Genomic DNA, 27,241 nt, shown 5'->3' on the forward strand with positions numbered 1-27,241 from the left:
CAGGAACCAGCAGAGTCCTTCCACAGGAGCAGGGAGGTTTTGTTCAGTTGAGCAAGGAAACCTAGAAAAGGTAGCTCATCCTGCAGCACTAACAGGGATCCTCATGACAGGAGGAATGTCCCACAGCTTCCCTGGGACCCCAGCTCCCACACAGCCCTCCCCTGATCCCTGCCCCACCAGCTGCATTCTGCTGCTCTGTGAGAGGATGTTCCTTCTTCAAACTCCCTTCCTGGCTTGTGCAAACTGCATGTACCCCAAATCACCTGAATGCCCAAGCACTTAACCTTTTGCAGAAACTATCTGGTCAGACTCAGCTACACATTTCTCAGTGTTCAATCACACAGAGCACAAGACCAGCATGGAATCTAAACCCAAAGAGGTTCAGATCAAGCAAGACTTCTATTAGATATTACTTCACATGATTTAGGTGATATGACAAGGAGAGAATGGCCATAAGCTGAAAGAGGGCAGGGTTAGATCAGATACTGGGCAGAAATGGTTTCCTAGGAGGGTGGTGAGGCCCTGGCATAGGGTGCCCAGAGCAGCTGTGGCTGCCCCTGGATCCCCAGAAATGCCCAAGGCCAGGTTGGACAAGACTCAGGCAGAGGAACCTGGGACAGTGGAAGGTGTCCCTGTCTACGGTAGAGTGTGAACTGGATGAACTTTAAGGTCCATTTCACCCCAAAATACTCTGGGATTCTGTGGTTCTAAAAAAACTCTATTCCTTAGAACCTAAATAGACAAAAAAAAAAAAAAAAAAAAAAAGATCTTAAAATAGATATTTGGCATTCTCCAAAATTTTTTTAAACAGTCCAAATCTGGGTACTTGTAAACATCTCAGGTGAGAGCGTAATTTTTTCTTTCAAAAGCAGCAATGCTACAATTTTTTGGAAAACGGGAAACATTCATGGAATAACTAAAATTGGCTCCTTATAAATGTTTCAGTTTGCTGCCATCAATCTTCTTAATACAGCTCTTAATGTGATACCCTGTAAAACAAAGAGCAGGATTGGCCTGTGCTGTGTGAGCTGCAAACAAGCACTTAAAACCCATCATCTGCTCAGGAACTCCCCATCTGCATTCCACGAGCGGATCCAATGAATCTGCTTTGCATTGAGCTTTTAAACAGCAGAGCTTTCATCTGCTCACAGGATTACATTAGAAATCTTTAGGTGAATGCAGTAGATATTAGCAGGTCGTCAATAAAATCAGAATGTCATTAAAGTGCTTTCATTCTTTAAATGCCTTTAACCTCTAATTATATTTGTAAATTCTACTATTGAACTGTATGAGAGTTATAAATTCTGACATGTTGTACAGAACAAATACATTTAGAGACTAATATACAAACAGCTTTGGTGGTAGATAATCACTTTTAGAATCATTCCTTCTTGATTAAACACACAATCACCAATTGGCATGTTTCAATAAGAAGCAACATCCAGTCAGAGTTTCAGAAGATAATGATAAGTTTGGAGGGTGAAAAGCCTCTGGCCTGTGACATGGCGGCAAGTCATAATATTTAAAGAAAAAAAAAAAAATAAAACTACCCCTTTTCTTTTTATTCTATCAGCACTGTTTTTCTAAGTAGTTATACCTGGCAGGGAGAAGCGAACAGACCAACATCTTAACTCTCCCCTCCCAAACCAGTAACTGACTGGCTACCACTTTGTTCTGCTGGTTGCCTTCCCTGGCATAAGGTGGGTGTTGGGCAGCACAGTCCCTGCTGGGCACCGTCCTGCCAACTGCTGCAGTCTTCAGACTCCTGCTGCCTCTGCCCATGATGCCTATTGCTGCCAAGTGGGATTTTTGTCCATAAAATCCAGCTAGGCATTGCTAGCTATCGACTCCAAATTGCCATCCAGGTTTGCAAATGTAAAACATGACCATGGAATGCAACTATTCCCGAGTTCCACCATAGAGACAATAATATAATGAATGTTTTTTGCCAACAGGGTCGGGCAATTTATGTCAGGAACAACATAAACAGAAAGAAAAGGCACTGAGAGTGTCACAAGGGCCTTCTGTGATACAGAACAGCAGAAAACACACTTCGCCCATGGATCCTTTCACTGCCTTTGCACCCAACTGCTGATTCTTTTTCTTCTGAACAATCCTCAGCCCAGAACAGAAACAATTCAATTATACACTTCTTACATCATATTTATTGTTCCAGTGGATGCGTCACTTCATTCACATCCATCCCTATAACAGAAATTATCCAATTCAAACAGTTTTCTCTGTGTTTGGGACCTTTTCACTGCTTCAGACAATTTCTGAATTAGGCCATCATGGACAGAGCTGCTCACACAGTTGAGAATGAACAGACATTGTGTAATTTCCAGAGTAAGAGAACAAAGAAATGCTATTAAAAAGTACAAGTTGGTAATAATGTCACAAAATCAAGTACACAGACACTTAAAAAACTACATACTCAGGAGAGGAGGTAGTTAAGTAACTCAAATACAAACTAGTCATCCTGAAGTCCCAAATAATTTCTGGCTTATGTACCTCTGGTAGGTAATAACCACTGAGTTCTGCAGAAGAATGTGTTAAAAACAACCAAAGCATAAAACAGCAAAAAGCCAGCCCTCTAACATCCTTCACATCGATGTTCAAATATTTCTTAGAAAGAGTTTTTCTTATATTCCATTAAACCCATAAGTATATGGCACGCAACTCAATTTTTTAATACCCTAGTGCATGAATGCACCAAAAAAAGCATAAAATCAAAGCCAGCTGCATGACTGCCCAAGAGAAGGGCTCCTACCTAATGTAGGAATTACAGAAATAGGTAAGAATGGTTTATGAAAAAAAAAAATCCCAATACTGTCAACACTCTCAGCTGTCAGAATTAAGCACTTTCCTGTCACTCTAATACAAAAAACTGCCTATATAAGGAATGAATACTTTCAGGTACAGCAACAGTCATTGTAGCTGCAATATTTTTCTGTCAGGCTAAAATCCATGAAGAAATAAAGATTTAAAGCTTTAAGAATCAAGGTAGAAACCAGAAAAGTTGCCATCCATGGCAACTTGACTGCACAGTTTGAAATCATACCAGAATGTTTGATTTCACAGCAACAAGTTTGAGTAGTCTCTTGAGATATCTTGATACCACCCATCCTATATTTGAAAATACTGAGCATTAGTACTGAGAAAATTCCAAATAAAAGGCTGAAGTAAGACTAGTTTTGTATTCATCCTAGAGTGAACAAAGGAACCTTTTTTCACCTCAATCTAAGCAAGCAGGTAAAAATTCACCTAACTGAATCTGAAGCCTCTGGACCAAACATAGCACAGGTCACACGCATCCTGATCTGAACAGTTGAATCATATTTTCTCAGAGAAATTAGCAACTTACTCATACTTTTATCAACAGAACATTAATAGAGAGACATTAAACACATTGACCATCTGTCTTTGAAAACCAAAACTACTTCAATGATCAGAACATGCTGCTCAACCAGTCCTGCTGGAAAGCAAAGGCTCTGAAATGGTCTCATGAATAGGGACTTCCATCTTTAAATAAGGTTATTTTTCTAGTTTTGGCTGTCAGATGCACCAGCTGGTATTCATCTGATAAACTGAGTAAACTTGGATGCTATTCTAGAAGCAAATCAAATCACAGTTTAAATTCTTTGCACATACATACATGTTGGAAACAAAATGCATGCTGACTAAAAATAACCTTGATTCCAGTTCTAACTTGCCTAAATTTTTAAGTAACATGTGTTTTAATGATGTCTGTCACATAACAAATCAAAGATCAGGAAAATGACAACATTCTTTAAAATATTGTCATGTAACTATGACTGACCTAATTTTCCTGGGTTTCTTCGTAATCTAGAAAACAAGTCTTGTGTTTCCATCTTGACAAAGAATTTGTCTTCTTAACCTCACATTCTCTGATTAAAAGATTTGAATCATATGTTACCATACATAATGACTGCACTTACACAGTTCACTACACAGGAATGTAGACCATTGATAAATCAAGAATTCCACAAATAAAACCATACAACATAACACTCCAGTCCAAAATTAGATACGTCTTGGCTGATTTTCAACAGTATTAAACAAGCATCCACTCTACCATCTTTTAAGTTGGCAACAGTTTCTTCATAATCATCACTCTAAATAACTATGGGAAAGCATCCAGACCTCAATGGAGTTATGAAAAAAAACAGAAAACTGACCATGTTTTAAATTAAGGTTTTTTTGCTTATCATGTGTGCCTTAAAAAAATTCACCCTCCTGGGTGTTAAACCTAGATGACATCCACATTCTGCTCTTAACAACTCAGACTCCTGCTTTTATATGAAAATTATAAGGAGCTCCCATTTTATTCTCTGCTTACAGATAGTTCCAACCTATTCATGGAGGATCAAATTTTTCAGCATCTTTAATCTAATTTATCAAAATTTACAAACTTACCTATTTACCACCTTTTCCGCAGCATTCTGGGGGCAGGAGATGTTACCATTTTGTTGTTACGGTACCTGGTGGTCCCCAGGCCTCACCTCTCTCATGCCTTCACACTCTAATTACCATCCTATGTTCAATGACTCTGAATACAACCTGTTCACCATCCCTTCCCTATCTCAGATCACTTGTCGTTTACCAACCAGATGGTTTGGGTCCTGCACTTCTCATGTGAAATGGTGGGTTATGATCAGGACGCACCAAGAAAAATATTTTCCTTCCAGAGTAATTCAAGGTTGGATACTTGCTGTAATTTTCTGACTTTTAATATGTCAGCAAATACCTAGACGAGAAGACTTAATGGTTCAGAGACACCATGACACTGAAAGGACAGCTAACACAGCAGGCCTTTGGAGCATCCCACACCTTTTCCCATCCTCTCAATGCTTCTATAGGCTTTGCCAGGGATTTCACTAAGAACCAAACAGAAAATTCTGACAACACTGCTCAAATATATGCAATCCAACCTGGTCTAGTGGACTAAACATGATCTAGTGGAAGGCCACCCTGCCCATGGCAGGAAGCTGCAATGAGATGAGCTTTAAGGTCCCTTTCAACCCAAACCATCCCGGGATTCTAACCATTTTAAGGGTGAAATTGCTGAAATTCAAGAATGCCATTTATAGCACAGCTTTATCCCACGTGTCATGCTTATATCCCTGTGTCCACACACCACCATCACTGCTAGTGCTGTGTCAGGTAAAGAAAGAGACTGAGAAGCAGCTGAAGAGCCAGGGTCTGCTCACTACAACGTTCAGTACAATGAAACCTCACTATTTGTGCCTGTGTGTACTAGTGTATTAAAATTAATTATTATACAAAAAGTCAGTCATGAGCAGAGTAACCTTTTAACAGGAGAGACCTCAGCTTGACACTGCAGGAGTAATTTTAGGTTCACTGTTGACTCAGTTGAGTCACCCCTCACTGTGAGAGTTTTATTGAAGCTAAAAATGGGGGAGGGTGTAAAGGCTTTGTCTAAAATCCCAAACCAACACTGCTGTATTCAGCTCTGCTGTGTTATCATTGACTTTGATACACACTTTCTGATACTCCTTGACTCTATCCATGAGTCAGGGACAGAGCATTTCCTTTCCCAGAATGAAAGAGAACAGTGTCCCCAAGCATTCTGCAGCCAGAGGGGCTCAGAAAAGCACTGGAACTACAGCATCACCACCACCCATCTTCACTTGGCTCTCTGTGAAACCAGGGAAAGGACTGTGCAGAAAAGGAGGGAGGAGGGGTGTTTGATACACTGAGCACAGCAAAGCAAATTGCAGGTCTGGTTTTTCCAAAGCTCCTGTACCAGCCAAATGAAGTGACTAAGGCACTTCTGAGCCAAAGGCAAGGCTCCTGAGGCCGATATAATATTTTGGTTTACAATTGGGATAAATTAAGAGGGTACTTTGTATTCAACATCAGCTTCTTATGCCTGGTAATGTAGTTTTCAGGAGTCACACTGAAAGTAACTCAGTCTTGCGCTTGGGAAGTGCTCAGCTTACTCTGGGTCTCTCAGTCTGAATGTTTTCTGCCTGCTACTGTTTAGCTCCTCAAGGCTTTGTGGACTTTGTGATTCCCATTGTGTACCCCTAACACTTGCTTTAAGGCTAGCTGGTTTCTCCGTTGAAAACAATCTCACTGGGCTTTCAATTCTCATTTGCATCAGGCTGAGGAAGCACAATTGTTTTGGCCAGAACTGTAACTTTGCATATCTCCATTTTTGCTGCCGGTTGTGGGATGAAACCAGAAACTTCTGATAGTTGTTAGCTGAGGAGGACAGTATGAGGAGGGGAGCTTGTGTTTACAACACTGAATTCTTTTGAAGCCTGCTATGTGCTGTAATTTCAAATGTACTCATACAATGGCTTCATTTGTAACTCACAGTTTAAACACACTGTCTGAAGTAGTCAGGCCTATGATAAGTATCATTTATATACATCATGAAAGATAAAAGATGTATAAATAAGCCCTGTCTTTCAAGTACTTATTCAACTGCGTGCTCCCTTGTTGGAAGGCTTGAAGAAGTGACGTAAAAGCAGAATAACCACTTCTGCCCAGTCCTAGTTTTCCTGCATGGACCAGTTAGCCAGCTATCAAATAAATGACAGTCAGGCGAAATGCTCTCATTTAAAACCCCTTATCTTTGCTGCATTTCACTCAAAAGCTAAGATCTGGTCTGCGGTGTTAGTAGACTGTTAAAAACACAAAAAAAAGGATTGATTCTTTTACTGTAAGTGTGGATTCACCGATGAAAAATTCTTTGTTAGGTATGTTCTTTCTTTCTGTCTTTCCTCTTGTTTTAACCCAAAGCCCAAGTTGTTTGTGTATGTTAAACCTTAGCACTTCTGATTTTGCTGAAACAAGAAATGTTTGAAAGAGAACCTCAGCTATATAATACGCTTGATTGACTTCTTATAAGGGTATGTATTTCTCCCTGGGAATGCTGTCAGTAGGATGTTACTTCTGTTTCATTCAACTGTAGACAATTCTGTCCTCTGGCAATATGAAAACAAATTAATTCAAATAAAGTATTCAACATACTTGAAATACTTCTTTTAAAAAAAACCCCAAGACCCCTCTTTTCACCCTCTCTTTCCCTTAAAGGTCCATTTCTCCCCCTCTTCAACCCTGTTTAATTTTTCCAGTTTTTTCCCCTATGTGCACTTACTTCTCTCTCCTGACAAGTGTTTTTACCTTCACATATTTCTAGGTTGCTTTCCCATGGTGTATTTACAAAGAGGAAAACGGACTGGGAAGAAGAGTAGTGTTTGAGTACTTGACTTCTGCTTGTGTTTTCTGAAGGAACAAAGAAAAGATTTTGACATTCTTGGTTTGTTCTGTAGAAGCTGATTAAAGAGCTTTGAGATACATATTTTATATCCTTGGGGTTATTTTATCTCCTCAGAGGGTTCTGAGCTAAAGCAGCACAGCGACAGGTGTTGAGATACCTCCTCAGGTTGGAGCAACAAAAGTTCCCTGTGGAACAGGTTCTATGCACGTGTCCTTTCAGAAAAAAGTTAAATGAGACAAACGTATGAAAAATGAGCTCAGTTTCTAGCAAAAATTAAAATAAGCCAAAAAGACAGCAGGGAAAAGAGGGAATCTTTACCAGTCCATTCTGGAGCCATTTCAAGCACCCCATTCCCCCCTGCCAGCTAAGACATCCTACTCAGTCCTCTCTAAATGTAGTCTTGTTACATTTTTCCAGACTACTGCAGAATAGAAATTATGGTATAAATACATATACATGCATACACACAAAAGATTTTAAAGGAGTATATCAAATTGGTAGAAAAAGCGAAACCATATAAAATTTTCTGTTAAAGGTTGCAGTCAACAAGAGACCAAGTCCCTAAGACCTTATTACAAATACACATAGACAGCATGGTAAATTCAGAAGAACTTGGGGGAAAAAAGTCATGGAGATTTACTAGCTTGCTCTACTCAGCTAATAATTAAAGATGTGAAATTCCACTAAACATCCACTGAGAAGATGCTGCTTAGAGTAAAAGGTGACCTATAATCTTTTCTCTGAGGGTGTCTAGAAAAATAATGCTAATTCGCATTCCAATTCACTCTCAAGCCTGTCTGCCTTGCAATAAGAGAAATGCATCTGTTAACACCAGGCAGTTTTCATCTCAAACATATACACTACTACATTCCTTACAGGTCAGTCCCAGCAGCACCCACCCCCTTAACCACTGCCCCACACACATAATGCGAACAAATTCTTGTGAAAAATGTATTACATAATATTTAAAATTCCTTTCCTCACATTTATCTGAAAATAATAATAATAATTTTTAAAACCTTTGATCCCAGCTGCCATGAAAGGGCAACATATGTACATTCAAGGAGAAAAAGCAGCTGCACACTCATCCACCGTTGACAGTGAGTCACCCCAAGTGCAACGATCCATCCTCTTCAGAAGGACTGTGACTGGCATTTGTAGGACATGTATAAATGTGTCAAAATCCTGTTTGACTTCTAAATCCCTCAACCAAGTCAGTCTTAATCTTCTGATGAGCTTTTGTTCTCTCTAAATTCTCCATTAGGAGATCAGGAGCCTTTTTCACACAAGCTTTTCAAAATACATTATTACTAAGTTTACCACTTTCCAATTACTCCTCCCACCAGCCTAGCCACATATTTATTTACATGTGATTATCTATTCAGGAAACACATTTACAAATTCAGAAACACCTTGTTCGTGTTCTCTCCCTCAATGTCATCCTCACTACCTGAGTTCTCCAATAATTTATTTGCTCATCTTCCTTCACCCTCAGGATGCACAAGACAATAGTGAAAAATATAAGCCCTGGTTTTTACAGACCTGCACCTGCAGGAGCAACTCACATTGCTCACACACACAGACAGCTCCTGGGTCATCTTGACAGGCAGGACAACTCAGCAGGGAAAAGTATCCAGGGATGCTGGAAAAATACAGAAATTACCATCCTAGAAAAATATTTCCTTTCAGCCTGCTTAAATACACAGAGCAGAAGCTGGAGTTCCCAGAAAGCAGACTCGCTTAGAGTAGAGATGCCAACCTGACATCTTTTTGGGAGAGCTCACAAGATGAAGGAAAAGTAGATTTGCTCAGCCCAAGGGTGTTTTGAAGGTGATACTGCAAATAGCAAACACGCTCCTCAAGGCCTCTCAGTCCTGCACATCAGCACAGACTGGTGCCCTTTGGAAGATGAATAATTTCTCATACACTTACTTTATTATCACACCGTGGCTGCTTTTAATGGTTTAGAAGTTTGCACACCGATGGAAGAGGAAACTGGGAAGGACCTTCTCTCTGTGTGGTTAACCCTTCTTAAATCCTTCCCACTACTAACAAGCAGAACGATAAAAATCACCAAAGCATGAGGAGGTGGAAGACTTCATACAAATGGGGGTTTTTTTCAGAAGATGTGAGCACGCATCAGCAGAAGGGAAATCCGTGGTGTTTGTGCAGCAGGTCCTACCCAAGGCTCTGCTGCCCACCCACAACTCACTTTGCACCCAAGGGACCAGAGATCAATTCCTGGCGCCCCGCTACTCCAATTCAACAATGCTACAAAGATAAAACAACAGCAGGATGAGAAGGGGGAGGGAGGAGGAAGAGGAAGAGCACAAATAAAGGAAGGAAAACCAAGCTGATGTTCCTCTAATGAGTAACATGCAAAAGCTCACCATCTGTACTGGGTAAAAACAACTTTTGGAGGAAAACAAACAAAACACACTTGAAAAAATACCAGGTTCTTTCTGGAGCTTTCTTACTATATTTCCAGGCTAGTCCACGTTTTTGCCTATAGTATTTCTACGTACTGTTTAGTAAAACTCTGCTAGCAAGCTGCACACAGATAAAATCCATCTCCTCAAGGAAAATCTAGAAGTCCCAGAGGTACACAAATAACACAATATGAAATCTGGACACATCTTTATCTAAAAGGCAAACAGCAGTAAATATTGCATCTTTCAGTTTTCCAAATTAGGCACATTAAACATGTAAATGAAGTGATTAATATTTTAGGTGGTTTCTTATTTGGAAGAAAATAATAAAACTAAATTTTATTAAGTACTTATATTTCCAATAATAATTTACTATTTCTGTTTTATATTTAAAAAAAAATCAGATCACATCTCCCTAGCACGAGCACTTCAGATACAACAACCTGACACCAGGAATGGAAACTCAGGTTTTTTTCAAGAGGGAGAATGGACACACAGGCCTTTTTACTGGGCTCTCTCTAGTTATTTTTGATGTGAATGATCTTTTACAGAGCATCTTAAAAACACAAACAGGCTCCCTACACAACAATTTTGTAGTTCCTTTGAATTATCCAAAGTAATTCCAGGCTGAGACTGAACTTTGCTTCCTACACAGACCCTCCAGAGCATTTGAAAAGATGCTATTTGCCTTAACATACACTAGCGTGGACTGTATCAAAAAAAAGCTATTTCTCCCAAAAAATCACAAAGATCAATTTATATATAAAATTCTATATGTTACTAGCGGCTTATTTTTTAACATCTTCTTAGCTTGGTCTAGTTGCATCTATTATACACTGAAGTCATGGAGCCAGACTCTGTGCCCTTGCAGAGAGTTAGAAAAGGTTCCAGAATTTATTCCCTTTGTTGTTGTTTATTAAATTCAGGATATTCTTTTGGATATTCTATTTGCTGGCATGTCATGAAAATCCTCAGAGAACCAAAACCCTTTTAAAGTTTAGCCCAGGTTTGGAAAGTCTCACAAACAAAACCAGTCTTGACAGTCAGGAAACAAGTGCTTTATTATAGCCATAGTTTTGTCGGCCTTAGTTTCAAGGAGATTTGGGGGTTTTTATCTTACAGAGAACTCAAAAGTCACTATATACAATTTATGTGGAACCAAAATTATTGTTTTCTCTGGAAGAGAGTCTGAGAGGTAAAAAAAAAGTTCGAATCTTCATTAAAAAGCATTACATATTGTACATAAAATGTTCCAAAATAAAACAATATATAAAAAATAATTCTTAATCAAAATTAATTGTAAAAATCAAGACCAGATGTTCCTTCTAATGATAAATGACCAAGCATATCCAGTCTCAAAAGGAAATACATACGTAGTTTTTCACGGCAGTGAAACCTGTTCCAATTAATAGCCATTATGTTTTCTCCTAAACCACAGTGAATGAGGCTCAGGTGGAGACTGTTCTTTCCCAAACATGCCCCTATACACTGCTCAATCTCATTTTCAGTCGCACCCTGCAGTTTACACCACAACCAGCCACACAGCATCATTTCTTACACACAATACTAATATCTCTCCAAATTTTCTTGCAAAACTTACCTAGAAATCAGTCAGACAACAACTCATCGTGCTTTAAGGTTGTTTTTTCATTCGTCCTGACTATTCACAAGGAGCGTGAGCTCAGAAAATGGAATAGCAGGCCTGTTGCCAGCAGACTTCCTGCGCTCCAAGCCTGAAGCATATGGATAAGCTCTTAATACAATACAGAAAGACACTTCTTGAATGTAAGCAGGCAGGTTGGCTTTACTCAGAAGTTCAGCACAAGTGTCTAGACTACGAGCAAAGTGCCAGCAGATATAAATCTGGGGATTTATACCATAGACGGTTGACAGGAGAGGTTTAAGCTGCCCAAATTCCAGAACTGCACATGGCAGCCAGCGCACTCGCATCCATCAGACACAAGAGCACAGGTGGCAGAATGTGACATCTGAGAAGGGTAAATAAAAGTCCACATCCACACTCAGCTCTGCTGCATCCGCAGCTAAACAGGTAATCATTAATACTACAAGATTATTCTGCATATTACATTACTTTTAAACTGAGGAAAACTGACCCAGAGTACACGGTACTTAAAGACAGATTCATCCCTTGGAAGGTTTGTATGGTTGCTCAATTTCCAGATAATGATGAACAGCTAAATAAGCTTATGTTACATGATTTAATCTTCCTTTAAAGATTGTTTTATCCAAACTTGGAAAGGTTTTCCATTTGCCTCCATTTATGAAGAATGTTTATTTGCATCTGATTCTTAGTGGTTATGCGGGAGTCAAAAACCTTGACTACACAAAAACACATGCACATGTCACCAGTAAAGATGACAGCCAGCTCCTCGTAGGGCCTGATCTGCTTTTCTGGCTGCCTGTGAGGACAGAAGCAATGCAAAAGTTTAAGTTAATCATAAGCATTTTCTTAGTGCAAAATTTTCATTATAACCAAGCAACGTTGGAAAATACACAGTATACAGTTACATCAGGCATCTACAAACCATACCACGGATTTGGTTTATGTGAGGGTTGAAGCTTGTCACAAAAAATTAAGTAATTGAGGTGACTATTCCAAAATGGTGTCTTCATATCTGACTTAAACCATTTCTTAATAGAAATAATTCGGTAAACAGATTACAGAACCATCGCATGCACCTACAAAACAACATTTGCAACTCACTTAAAAAATTTGCACATGTATCCACCAATTTCAACTCTGATTTCTACTCCCAAAGATCCAAACTACAGTAACACAACACGGAAAACTGACTCAGTGCAAGGACTAGGGGTGTATTCAGTAGGCTTGGACAGAACCTTTATTGACCAGATTTGGTAAGCTGGGCTTCTGGACATTTACAAGAGGCAGAAGCAATTTTAAAAAAAAAAACCAAAACAGTAACAACAAAGCCACCACACAAAGAAATCAGCGAAATCAGAGTCTGAAGCAAAGCTTAGACACTTTATGAGAATTCCTGCAGCTACAGCTATGCAGGGGCTGGGAAGATCCTGGCCAGAGACAATGTAGACTGACAGGAAAGCAGTTACATCTACCCAGAAATCTCATAAAGACCAAAGCCCTCTTTGAAAGCCTATCTCTGTCTGTGCAGAAATTTTCTCCACACTGATCCATGGTATTGACAGAATCTGAGCAAGTCTACATCTAGAACCTAGGTCTGAAAAAGGGCACAAATTCACAATTCCCTCTAAATTTCCCTTGCTCTGTGTACATGCAAATGATATTTTTCAATTTTCATTTCAGATGTTTTACAGCACTTTGTACTGCTCCTGTTCTTCAGTATTTATAGTGCTGACTGTTTTTATTCAGAATAAATGCTGAGAAATTAACTTATTCATACCCTAAGCTTCCAACTTTTCAAGATCCATTTGACTTCAATCCTTTCTTCTTATCCCTGCAACACCTTGAAAGCCAATGCCATCCACAGGTTTTACCAGTACACTCTCAATTCCTCCATCTGGGTTACTAAGCAACCTGCTAGCCAGTTCTGTAGCCACTACACAGCACTTCTGATTGCGCCACATCCAACTTTTCGGACAAAAATACCACAGGCCACCATACCGAAGCGCTTCTAAAAGCAAAATAGCAAGTTTTTCACGTCATTACAAAGTTTTTCTTTTCATTTTAGAGTAGCAATTTGTTCAAGACTAGTTAGTAGTGCCAAAGACAAGGACTCAGATCTTCGGTACCCACTGGGCAAAGTCCAAACCAAATCAACAGACCACTCCATTATACAGTCAGTAAAAAATTCCTCAGTTTCATGGATTAATCAAGTTGAGGTTTACATAATACAAAAAAAAGGCCAACTTTTTTCAGTGCCGAGGAGCTGGTCTAGCAGGCATCACAGCCATACTCCTGACTTATCCCCCTCACACTTTCTCTCAAATGCCAGCGACTAAAACCCCAGCAGAGCCCCCCATAACTGAAAATACTTCTCAAGTTGGCAAAAATAAATACTTGCATCTCTTTCTCTTGGAAAACGTACACTGATTTAGAATGACACCATTTGGCCTGTGATCACAACTTGTAACTGGCAAGAACTCCCACTGTCATTACTTTTTGGGATAACTGCTACCCACATAGTGCCAGATGGTCCTTTCCACCTCTGCTGAGGAGGTGGAGTAGCACTGCCTGCTGTTAGCATTACAGCTTCTTCATTTTCTATAAATCAAGACAGAGATGATATTACCAGTATGAAGAGAAAGCGGGTGGGCACATGTAGCTCCATTACAGTTTCAGCCTTCAAAGAACAGTAGTCCTTTCTTTCATGGTGCCTGTTACACTACATCCCCACTCCTGAAGACAAGAAAACAAGGGATGTCATGGCCCCCATGCAGGTATTAACCAAAGGCCAATGAAAAGCTGATCAGAAAGATTTCAATCAAACACAGAGGTTCTAACTGTGAAGCTGAGTATCTCATACTAACAACTGTGTGAACCAGCAGGAAAGTGAGTTGGGGTCCTCTAATCAAATCTTACACCAAAAATTAAATAGGAAAATCATTTGAGTAAGAGGAGAAAAACCCATTAAGGTAAGAAAATGGGGAATTTGTCCCTCCATAAAATGTAAATGATCTATTAAACTAAGATTATGTAGAACTGCAAAAGTTGCTGGGAAAATAATCAGCAGTAGAGCCCAACTTACACAGAAAGCAACAGATCAAGCAGTACACAGCTACACACACAGAATACCTGTCATAACACAGATAATTTTGCTAATATCCTTAAAAATAAAGTCTCATGAAGAACACCACGGCCTGCAAGCTGAGATAAATCAGCAAAATCTGCAGGCACAAGCATTTATTTTGATAACTCAAATCACACTATCCACTTGCATCTGCACCTCTCCACAGGCGCAGTTTAACGACTCTCATAAAAGTTACACACACGTTCCCTTTTGTATTTCTTCTCCAAGCATCACTGATTTCTAAAAATCTATCCTCACTCTTTTACTTTGGTTTTCCCTTTCTCAGAACCCTTCGATATTCTATTGCATAAAAATCTGTGAAGGATAAAAAGTTGTTTACCTGTTTGCCTGCTAAACTCCCCTTTGCTGAACACTTTCCTCTAGAGTACTTGCAGAATGGGCCGGCTAAGGCCATTCCAATTATCTGCTCAGTCACTGACCCCTTCTGCTCCCAGATCTTCTGCTGAGACACTGAGCAAAGCTGAGACAGGGAACCAGGAATGTGCCTGCTCTGATGGAGCCTGGCGAAACAGGAGTAGCACAGGGATATTAGGCCTGAAAACACAACACTTTTTTGACCAATTTCAAATTCCAAGCAGCCTAAATAATTAATTGAATAAATGCTGCTATCCCCCAGTCCTGGGTGAGCTGCAGAACGTACAGGCTTTCCCACTGATACCTCTCAGCATTAAAAACATGGAACTCATTTCTACAAAAGTACTCTGTACCTTTATCTTCTTGTTATTAGGCCTCTTCACACTGGTATCTGGAACATTAAGGGCACCCCTACTATCAAAAATAAGTTCTAGACAGAGAATAATCCTACATGAGACAACGGTAGATAACGCAAAAGGGAAAATCATCCCTTACTAATGAGGTAAATAAAAGGACCAACCACAGAGATACACACACTTCACTGCTCAGCACACTCTGGTTGCACATGGTTCCTTCACTTTCTTGTATTTCTTCATTAAAAATGCCAACTTTAGGAGATCCAACCCAAGAAGTTAAAATAGCAGGAGCTCGCTTTTATTCATGGAAAAAGGCTGCACCAGAATCTCCTGTGCCAGACTGGTGGGACAAAAAAGGATTATTAACCCCACTTGATCAGCCCTACCAGTGGAGCAATTTCAGGGCAAGAACACGAGGAGGAAGGCAGTAAAATGCGATCATTCTTTTTACCTTACACCCAGACATCGGGTTCACCACAGCTGAGAAACCAGCAGCTTTCAGCAGGAATCACCAGCTGGATGATGGGACAGGGCAGGCAAAACTTCCTCAAACAGCAATAAAAGATAAGTCCTATTTTCTTTTGTGTTGCTTCTCTAAAACAATAAAGCCAATAAGCAATATTCCATCTAACAAATGCAGAAAGAATCTAAATCCTCCAACATTTATACCTCCAGATACAGGATCAGGAATCAATTCCCAGTTTTCCTTGTATTTTCTCTTTGACTTCATTAGAAACAGTATTTCATAACCTCAGCCAGAGGAAGCCCACTGGAAATGCTCAGCATGGCATCAGAGCCCATCAATACAGTATTTATACTGCTACCAATATTTAAGTCAACAGTTAAAACACTGACCACAGGATCCCACTCAATGAGCTTCACATTCCACAACTCAAGGACAGAAAATTCACCTCCAGAGAAGTCCGGATTACCAACAAGGTGACTGGCAGGAACAGAAGAGACCATAATCGTTTCACCGCCAATGACATTTTAAGACACTTTCAAGAATATCAGTTAATGCTCTTCAGCCTACTAGAGGCAACGCACAACTGCTTTCTGAACCACCAACATCACAAATATTCAAACTCCCATTCTGAAATATATTTTACGCTGTCTTTAATTTTGGTATTTTTCATATACACTGATGATTTCTCTGTTTCATATGTGCTTATCAAGGTTCTCGTCCAAACTATGAAGGAAACACAAATTTTAAAAAAAGCCACCTGAAGAGAACACAAAAAAATAGGAAACCATTCACACTCATATACAAGCCTTACTCATTAAGGCATATAAAAAATACAAATTGCAGCAGAGGTATTTCCTAGTGATTACTTTATAAAAGCATTTTGCCTAAAATATCTGAATATGCAGACACAGCAGCAATCTGTCAAATACTATTGTGCCTGCCATGGAAATCATACAGACAAGAAGGGGAAAATCAAACAATACCCAAAATATTTAAAAGGAAAATAAGCAAACAAGAAGTTCCCCATGATAAAATACAAATTAACCACCTCTTTTCTCACACTTCTTAATTAATAAAAAATACTCGGTGTGACTTGCATTGCAAGTAATCATTCACCTATCCAAAACACTACTTTCATTAACTGAAACCATTACAAATCTTAAATATGAGAACACTACAATTCAACCACAATTAGCAAATACAGTTGATGTAATTAAAAATAAGACAATTGAATATTCACCAATAAAGTAAGGAAACGGATGCATTTACCCTATTCATTGTTATTCGGGAAATTTTCCTCAACTGTTGAGTTATTCTATATTTTAACCTTAAAAATATTCCCTGTAGATGAGGGTAAAAGATGTAGTTCAAGTAGTCAGCTGAATTTCATTAGCGGTGTGATATGAGCTTCAACTATTACACACTGGAAAACTGCAAAGGGAAATCTGTAAATCTGATCCTTGAAAACCAAGTCAGCTAAGTCCAATGGCAGAAAACCAGAACATATGGAAATCTGGATGTAAAGACAAGTGATTTCAAATGACAAGCATACATCTGCTGTCTCACATGCAACCCACTCTAAAAGAAATGATCACAAATTTACAAATTAAATACTCGAGGAAAAAGCAGCAAGAGGGCTTGTCTCCATTCTTCCAAGCTCTGGGAAGGTCAAGATAATGGCAGACACACTTTTGGTATTTGCACACAACTTGCAGCACAGCGAGGAACAAACACAGCTTTGAGTCTGCTCTGCTTTGATCAGCACAGTAAGGTCACAAATGCTCATCAGATGACTTTTCAGTAACTTCTGTGAAATGGGGCACTATGAATGGAACTGCTTGTGGTGCAAGAAAGGATCATTCATCTACCCCAGGACCTTCACTCTGAACATACCACTTGATTCTTTCTCATTAAGTACAAGTGAACAACTAATGAGCAACAAGTTGCTCCAAGGCTCTGAAATTACGCGTCTGAAAGATCTCTTACAACAAAATCCCTCCGCAGCCAAACAGCGAAATTAACAGCAAGCCAGCCCTCACCCTGCAGAGCTCCCAGTCTGCTCAGGAAGATGTTCCTTCGGTCACAAATACGTTCTTTTCATAAAGGACAAATAAATAACAAATATTGCTAAGAGCTGAAATCTCAACATGCATGATTCATCACTCTCTTCATTACTGATGCCAGTTCAAGAGACACCACCACTCTCCCAGATTACTTTCCTGCCATTAGCTCGCACAACATCGCTCCTCAGCGGCACCAGGGCTCTGGCAGCATGCAGAGACCTGCCCGTATAGGAATAGTAACACGAACTCACCGGGATCCTGTGTGTTCCTCAAGTATCTACATGTGCCTCTGCCAAACTGGCTCTTAAGGATTCCTACCTCAGGTTACTTCTTCAATAAAGCTAAATAATCCTCATCTTTACAATGCAACAGGGTGGATGGGAGAGGAAGGGGGAAATAAAACACTACCCAAATTTTAATTTCAAAACCAGTATCATTTGTAGTAAAAATGCCCTCCATTCAGAGCAGGAAAAAACTTCACCAAAATTTACTGAAAATCACTGAGGAAACAACACCAAAGTTTGCCTTATGCAGAATACACAGAAAGCCAACTATTGCATACATTTTATAAAAGCCATGAATAAGTAATGGCTCCTTCAAAATCCAATAATGACGAAACATGGCACAAACCCAAAGCTGAGCCAAATAAGTGCATGGTACTTTTTACATTTTATCATTACAAATCAATATTCTCTTACAGAGTATTTTTCAAGGTAGAGTTTCTCACACCACAGTACAAATTCTGTTATTTGATGAATTTTGGAAAGACAGGGAATAAATGCTATCTGGGAAGAAAGCCAGACTGCTCAGGGAACTCAACAGATTATTCAAAGATTTCTCCTCCTGAGGAGCTCAAATACTATAGTCCCATTACCACAGCACCCAGAATACAGTGTTTTTATGCACAACCTAGGAAAGTAACTTCTCCTCTCTCATCAGAATCCCACAGGCAATTCCATGCTAAATTCCTCTGCAATGTGTTTAGCATCCTTGCTAAACTAGATCCTTTCATCTCGGGCTGCTGAAGTAGAAACTTGAGGAACTTTGAGATGGGACGGCTTCACAAGGGATAATTTCAAGGCCAGGCTTTAAATTCCCAGTTTCTCCCTTTATAATGCAAGTCCATAAAACAAGCCCTATCTCCTCTAAGTAATGTAGAGTTTGTATTTAAAGTAATCACTTTTAAAATTAATTTAAAACAAGCAACTGCATTTTAGTCCCATACAATAATGGGACTGGAACCATTCTAAGTAACATCATTAGAATTTTGTTTTTCCAAGCTCATAAAATCCAGCTGGCAAATAAACCAGAGACAAATGACTCAGTTCATTGGATCAAGTATTTGCAGGTGCAGTGAGCTCCAAACACTAATTTATCTCCAGTGAGTGCAACAGGCACATTCTCCACCTTCAAGATAAAATGAAGGTGCCATTCTGAGCTGGGCTGGAGCTAATTTTCTTCACAGTAGCTCACACAGGGCCATGTTTTGGTTGAAAACTTGAATGGCAAGAGTCAAAAACAACCAGTGGGCTCAGTTCTGTTACCACTGACAACCATGGTAACCTCCCAAAACCCTTACTGGCAACGTCACCATGCCCTTGCCACCACAGAGCTTCACATGTCCCATGGATGCTGAAAGAATTCCTAGAGGTGGGCGCATATTTATCACATTGGAAACAAAGCACAAGACAACCTGAAATTACCAATCAGGCTGACTGCGAGGGTTATAACCAATGATGTAAGAAAGACAGCAAGACTGCGAGTATTTGTGGAGTGCTGAACATAAACCATTCACTTCCTGTACACCAAAAGGTGCCATTTTAAGGCTTTGTGCAATATGCCAGACACAAGTTCCCAACTGGCATCAACCACTGACAGAGTTCACCGCTGCCATAAAAGACAAACCCAGCCACTCTATTTCCTACTCCTGCATCCTCCTCCTGTCGCTTTTACATTCCACAGGTCAGGTTCAGTTTGTTGATTGAGCAATAAATGAACTCCACAAAATAAATAGCTGTCATTCACACAACAGCTGCTCAAAAGTTCAACGCAGCACATGACAGAGCATCCACAATGCTGCAGGTGGGAGAACGGGGATGAGGTTACTGATTCGGCACCCCTTTTTAAAATCTGCCTAACCTCATCAAGAAACAACACTCATAGCCATTTGCTTGTCTGGATGTCAAAGGAAATTACCTTGTCAAAGGAAATAGCCATTGTACTCTAAAGAAAATTCATCCTCAAAAGTTGGAAAAAATCAATATTTATACATCAAAGAGACAAGAAATAAGGATTTTGCTTTTGAAAAAATTTCAAAGCAGATGATTTTTTTAATTGTGCAAAACATGGGATTACAGGCTCTCAGGTGATCTCATGTTTAACCACCTCTAGAAAAGGCAAATCTTGATGAAACACAAGGAAGGACATAGTCCTTCTCTTTTTTTAATGAGAAAAACCATGAACAATTTTGGGAGGATCACAGGTCCAGTTTTTTGTTTTTAATGTACCAAGGGGTTGTTTTAATTCTCTGGCTTCCTTCTTGTTTTAATTTTGCACTCTAACAAAAACGCATGATATACTACTATGGATTTCAGCAAGCATCCTGAAATTAAACAAAATGCAAGATTATAAGCAGGCCTGACATCAAAGTGTTCTTAAACACACATATATATAACATATATAAGCCCACACCTGCAAAACTCAGAGTACAGTGTGCATAATGCTGTGCATGATACATACCTGGGCCTTAAACCATTTGCATTTATGGTCATTAATAAGTGAGAATTTGCAAGGAGGAAGTAAGGGATGCTTGTCTGTAATGTATTAAAACAATCGTCTTATAAAAATTCCCTGCACATAACAGGTACCCTCATGGATTTCTCAACATCAACATATATATCACTGGTATTTCTACAGGTTTAACTGAAAGTACATCTAGTGTATGTAACCTTTAATTTAAAACAACCCAGAAGTTCACAAAGGATCATAGGAAAACCAATGGAAAAGACAGAAAGATTAGAACAAGAGAGGAATTGCTATAAGGCAATCAATACTGATAAGGAGTTGATTTTATAAAATTACATTAGTCATCCAGTTACCCTGAATACACAACCAGTAATTCACACAGTAATTACAAGTCTACATTGCAGGCCTGTACGCTCCAATATTCTTTGGCCACAGCAGACATTCAAACAGGATACGACCCTGCCACTCCAACAAAACTGGGGTAAATTTGGAGTACACGGTCTTTCACTAAGTAGGATGCCCTTAGGATGAATCACCACAAAAAAGAGAAGCACAGCTCTAAGCAACTTATTTTCTTAGAAGCCCAAGAGTCATAAAAGCCACAGACCTTGAACTGGCTAAGATAGTCTTTCCTTAAGCATTACTGCTCTCTTTCCACCACTAGTTTGTATCCAGAGCCAAAAAAAGAGATTTTGATCATGGCAAGTGGCAATATATTGTACTTCCTTCATTCAACCACAGGTCTGTCATGCATTTCCTAGGTAAGCATTCCTCCACACCAACTGCCCATAATCAAAGGTGTCTCTCGCCAAGCAGTAAAAAACCCCATGTGACCGTAGCCAGCAAATCCAATTCAAAACATTCCAACCAAAATGCACTTATTACACCATCTCCTTTTTCCTTTTTAATTCATGCCATAGGAATGGATGTTTCCAGGTACAGGTGTGGAAATTAAGTTCTGAGGATTAAATAAGGAAAACAGACAACACCCAGCCTTTAGCATTTTGCAGGAAACATTCCAAGCTCCAGCCTGAGAATGCAGGGTCTGGCAGGGTCTCCTGGCCATGTTGTTGCTCTCCACAGCACGTTTGCCGTATTTCTTCTTCTGCTCCCAATCCAACATTGATTTGCCTTCGCTCCTATATCGTAGCTATGCTGCACTCCCCAGCACTGCTAATCAGCCTCCATCATTTATTTCAATTCTCCAGATACTTCATTTTCCGTGCACTATTTTCACCTTCATAAAAGCCTAAAACCCATACTGGCGCATCATTGTCTAAAACAGGTCGCCGACACTAGCTCCGGAACTGCCCAAAGCAAATGGGAATGAGAATCTGCCTTTTTCTTCCAAAACGCCCATCTGAGCGCCGTCTGCCTCATCATCTCGCATTGCTTTTTTGCATTTTAGCCCCCACCAACCAACCCACGCCCGTAACGGAGGGATACAGTGTGTCATTAGACTCCACACGCCTTACTCCCCCCTTCCGAGGGCGCAGAGGGAGGGGGTTTAACCCTCCCGGTCCCCGCAGCAGCGGGGCGAGGGCGGTGTGTGTTCGCATCGCGTGTGCGGTACCTGCGGCACCTCCCGCTAAACGCGGTGCGAGCACGGCCTCCCTCTACAGCCTCCCGCGGGCCCGAGGGGATGGATCGGCGTTCCGCAGGGCGGAATAAACAGCGATCACCTACCCCTGCACGCCGCCTGCTTTTCAAACAACACAGTCGATCTCTTTTTAAACAAAATAGTCAATTTCTCACTGAAGAAATACAGTTTGGGGAACGTCGCTGCTCGCCCGACCCCGCCTTTTCCCGGCGCTCGCCGCCGCATCCCAGTCGAATCAGCGAGGCACCGACAGCGCCGGCTCCCCCTGCCCGGGAATCGCGGGGAGGAAGCCCCCCACAACAGCCCCGTCGTTGCGCTCCCCTCAGCCCCGTCCCCGCCCGCAGGAGGGGCGTGACGGGGTCGCGCTATCACACTCGTTCCCCCCCGCCCCCCCCCCCCCCCCCCCCCCCCCCCCCAACCCCTGACACACGGCCGGGCGTTGTCCTCTCACGGCGTATCCATGTCGTGTCCCACCCCCATCTGGGGCCGCGGGGGTTCACTCGCACCCTTGCGCCTGGCGCTCTGCTGGTGCTTACCTGGCGCGGAGGCTGCCGGCGGCCCCGAGCAGAGCGCGGCTGCGCCTCCCTCTCACCGCATCGCCAGGAACCGCCGCCGCCGCCGCGGCGAGCGCGCGCCCGAAGGCGAGGGGGCGGGGGGCGGCCGGGCTCGCCCCTCCTCGGCGGCTCCTTCGCCGCCCTCCCGCCCGCTACAGCGCCCCCTCCGCCCGTCCGTGCCCGCCGCGGCCTCGCCGGGGGCCGCCGCTCCTCCTCTACCTCTTTCTTCTCCCCTGCCTCGGTGCCTTCGCTCGGTCGATCCGAGCTCACCGCCGCCTCACGGGAGCCCGCGGAGGGCGGGGAAGGGAAGGGGCGCGCGGGCGCGCGCGCTCCCGGGGCTCCCTACCCACCACCCCCCATGAGCGCACGGAGGGGCGCGGCCAAGCGCGGCCTCATGACGAGGGCACGGCTACACAGAACAGGCGCGCCGCGCTCCTCTAAAGCGCAGCCTATGCTGGGGGCGGTTGCTGTCGGGTCCGCGCTGCGTGCATTGCCTTTCCTTCCTTTCCTTTTCCTCCCCACCCCTTCCTCTCCGGCCATACCTGGCGCAGCTGCGGAAGGCGGCGAAGGATGCGCCTCGCCGACAGCCTGCCGCCTGTACTGAGCCCCGGGCGGGAGCGGGGCAGCAGCGCCCGCGCCCGGCGAGCCACAGCCGCTGTGAGGGGAGGCGGGCGGGGTGCCCTGGGGCGGGGGCAATGCGGGGGTGGCGGCTGCCGGACAGGATCCGCCGGGGAGGGGGCAACGCGGCGGCGGTTCTTGCTGAGAAACGGGACGTGCTCGCAGCTCGGAAAGCTGATCGTATCCTGCCTGGGTCGCCCCTCTGCCCCGAGCAGGTGGGACCCCACCTGCAGAGCTGCCTCCAGCCCCGGGATCCCAGCGTAGCAAGGACATGGAGTTATTGGAAGGAGTCCAGAGGAGGCACCAAGATGATTAGAGGGGTGGAACAGCTCTGCTCTGAGGAAAAGCTGAGAGAATTGGTTTTGCTCAGCCTGGAGAAGAAACCAAGGGTGACCTAATTGTGACCTTCCAGTATCTGAAGGCAGTCTACAAGAAAGCTGAAGAGAGACAAGGGGAAATGGCTTCAAACTGGATGGCCTTCAAGGTCGCATCCAACCCAAATCATTGTATGATTCTGTGAGCTGCGAGAGAGAGTTGCCCGCGGGGGAAGGGAGCAGGAAGCACGTTCCAGGGCAGCTCCACAGGCCAGGAACAGGCCTCTGGCAGCTCCAGTCTGGCAGCACCTGCACGGGGCCTAGGCACCAAAGCCATCTCTGAGGGCAGGACCTGTTCCTGCAGGCACTGCTCGGCCAGGGCTGCCAGAGGGATGTTTGGGCGCTGACACATCATGATGTGATGGAACACGGTGACCCTGGTGCCTGTGTGCTCCTCCAGGTACCTCTGTGTGCGGCAACACCCTCACTGACTTCCACTGGTACTCCTTAACAAATGAGGCTCCTGGAAATAATACCTGGAAATGAATATGTTTTACTGATCATCACATACAATTGAACACCAAAGGCACAAGGAACACACATTAAATGCTGTATTGCCTGTTAAAGCTAATATAAACATATTTTTAAATTACCTAAATAGTATAAAGTACCCACTGAAACCAGCAATCCAATCAGCCTCTTGGCATTGCTTAGTTGTCCATGTGAATGAAATGTAAGTGGCAGAAATTTGGGGTTCTCACCAAACAAAAACATCATTTTTTGCACAATAAAAATGTATGGTAAACAGAATATTGGGTTTTGACTGGTTATTTCCCTTTAAGAAAACCAGCATTTATGTCTTAATCAACAAAATAATCTTTCTAGTCCAGTAAAAAATGTTCCCTTTAATTAAATTATCTCCACTCCTTCGGGATGGATGCCTCATTAAACCTCCTGGGTGCAGATTGCTTGCCTCCATCTCACCCTGGAATGGTTAAGAGCTTTACATCACATCTGCCCACAGTGCCAAATTAATCACCAAATAAATTAAGCAAGAGGGTAATCTTAACTTGTGAGTCAAGACAATGACTTGTACAAGAAATAAACTGCAACAGAAAGAATCCTACAGAGGAAGTGTTAATGAAACCCAGAAAGAGCACTGGTTTGAGTTTTATGTATATTTGTAGCAGAAGTGATGAACAAGATGCCAGGTTTCTGGAATGAAGCTGGGATCAGAGTGAATGCAGACTTGTCATCCACATCATCTGTCAGTGCAGCCGCTGGGTTTTGCCTTCTCAGGAGAGTGGCATCAGAGGAGACAGTGCGACAAGCACTTAAGCAACAAATTACAGTAGGGAAATCTTCCAGGAATGTTCTCCTCTAGATCTATACCCTCCTGCCTCCCTCGTTACTTCCTGCACAAGTGCTTTTCAGAATTGCTTATCTTCTGCTGCCCTTTAGTCCTTTTTAGCAACATATACTGAGAGGAAGACAAAGCCAGAATAATTCCCATTTTTCCTTCAGCAACTTATTAGCATAGCAAATCACTGACTGTGCACAGTTACAGTTCCAAGGAGGAATAATAGTTCCACCTACAAGGAAATACTCTCAGAACTGATGTCAACTGCTTATATCTGTATCCATATCTTTCCTAAGAAAACATATTTCAAGGCACAAGTTTGTGAAAGAGAAGGGAGGGTCTGATGCTTCCAATACAGAGCTGAGAATCAGTGAGAATGAAAAGGAGTCCAGCCCATGACTGATTGCCACCTGTCAACCAGACCAGAGCATTGTGTGTCACATCCAGTCATCCTTAGAACACCTCCAGGGATAGGAACGCTACCACCTCCCTGGGCAGATCATTCAAATTCCTGACCCATCCTTTCCACAAAGAAATTCCTCCTAATGTCCAACCTAAAAGATGTCAGAGGGAATTAAATAACAGCAAAGAAACAGCTTCCACATGGCAACAGAGGAGTCAGTGTCTAAATATGTAGTTATTTGTGTCCAGTCTAGACCTTGTGTTAGTCCTGGACAAGAATTCCAGTGAAACTATGCCGTGCCCATTTCCTATGTGGCCCTGTCTGGCCATGGCCAATACACCCAGGCAGGTGTGTATGAAGGTTGCCCCAAGTGTCCCTGGACACTGTTTGGAGCTTTAGGAGTTCCTGAGGCACACAGGACCTGCAGCTACTCATGCTGCCCACAGTGGCTCCATGTACCAGTGTAAGTTGGGGTTTCAGAGGGAGAACTCAAGGAGGCATGAAGGAGCTTTGTCAAGTCACTCCTTTGGTTTGAAGTTCCTGACGCAGGGGACTGAGAAGTGGAGCTCCTTGAGCTCTGATCAAGATCTCATCACTATCTCCTCTTGCAGGGATCCTGGAAAAGAGAATTTGGTGGCCGAGTACTGAAGTGGAAGAAATGTACTAGAGTTGCTCTGTTGTTTTGTCTGAAGGAAGGATTTCTCTGAGTAAGTCCCTATGGGAATAGTACTGCTTTCCTCAGCATCCCATCCTCACTGCTTTTAAAATCCACAGAGGGCAGTAAGTGACAGGAACTGGTGACAGTGTGGCTGTGTGGCTTGTGCCTCTCCAGAGTTTTTTGCGGGGTTTCCTCCCTGAAAAAGGGTGATGTGATAGACCAAACCACTCTGTACACAAACAGGGACTGCCCGGCACTCTAGAAGGAGTTCAAGCCAGAATAATTCAGACTACCACTGGAACGTTTCAGCTCATGCCTAGAGCTTTGCCATGATTTTTTTTTTTAATATTGAATATCTGTTGTGTAACAGCAGTTACTTTGCAGCTAATTTTTTTAAGCTAAATCATATTTGAACAGAATCAAAAATAAGCAGGAGCTAAAATATCTGCAGTGCTGGGGCTGTGCCAAACACCCACAGATTCTGTACCCTGTACTCAAGCCTTGTCAAGTAGCTCAGCACATCTTTATTCTAATCATTTAAGTTCATTTTATGCCTAACAGAGAATTGTCCTGATTACTCAAGCAAAGTGCAGCAAGAAAACCATGAAAACATTTGGTCAGCTTTGGGTCCTTGGTGCTTCTGGCACAGTTTGAGCCTCCACAGACCCTTACCATGGAAGCTTTCAGTGTATGTGCAGTGATCACATAGCACTTGACTCTTCCACTAAACCTTTCCAGTACGCAGAGAGGCAGACTATAGGGTGACTTGAGGAGCTGAAAAAGGCCAGGGGCTTGTAAGTCTTTGGGCAATGCAATTCCAGCCAGGACTTTACCATCTCACTTCTGACCACAGACACCCTGATACAGCAGGGGATGGACCAAGCAAGCACTTTTCACTTACACAGACAGCTTTGCATCTCTGCACCGACACTGTTTGGTTAGGTGATAAAATCACAGAGCTAGGGAATCAATAAGGTTGAAAAAGACCTCCAAGATCATCAAGTGATCTGAGAGTCTTTTCCAACTTTAATGATTCTAGGATCATTGAATCCTACTGTCAGTCCAGTACCACTACCACATTCACCACAAAACTATATCCTCAGGTGTCACATACACTTTTTTTGAGCACTTCCAGAGATGTGATTCCATTTCCATCTTGGGCAACCTGTACCAATGTTTTACAACCCTTCCTATAAAAACGCTTTCCCTGATAACTAATCTAAACCTCCCCTGGCACAACTTGAGAGAGTTACCTCTCATCCTGTCAAAGGCAAAGGCA

The 27,241-nt window shown here is 42.2% G+C and overlaps 1 protein-coding gene across 6 annotated transcripts in view; it reads right to left on the reverse strand.

The window, feature by feature from the left end:
* The window catches only part of TANC2 (tetratricopeptide repeat, ankyrin repeat and coiled-coil containing 2), a 154,540-nt gene extending 131,312 nt beyond the window's left edge, over nt 1–23,228 (reverse strand). For 4 of the 6 annotated variants that reach the window (XM_033078950.1, XM_033078951.1, XM_033078949.1 and 1 more), the window contains exon 1: nt 22,592–22,677. The gene's annotated coding sequence lies outside the window, so the exon portion shown is untranslated. Of the gene's footprint in view, nt 1–22,141; nt 22,235–22,591; nt 22,678–23,151 lie in introns of those variants that run through there. The other 2 variants (XM_033078947.1, XM_033078948.2) reach the window with 2 other exon arrangements.
* Between the last annotated feature and the right edge of the window lie 4,013 nt (nt 23,229–27,241).

This window comes from Catharus ustulatus, chromosome 23 (assembly GCF_009819885.2).
Source record: "Catharus ustulatus isolate bCatUst1 chromosome 23, bCatUst1.pri.v2, whole genome shotgun sequence".
Lineage (NCBI taxonomy): Eukaryota > Metazoa > Chordata > Aves > Passeriformes > Turdidae > Catharus > Catharus ustulatus.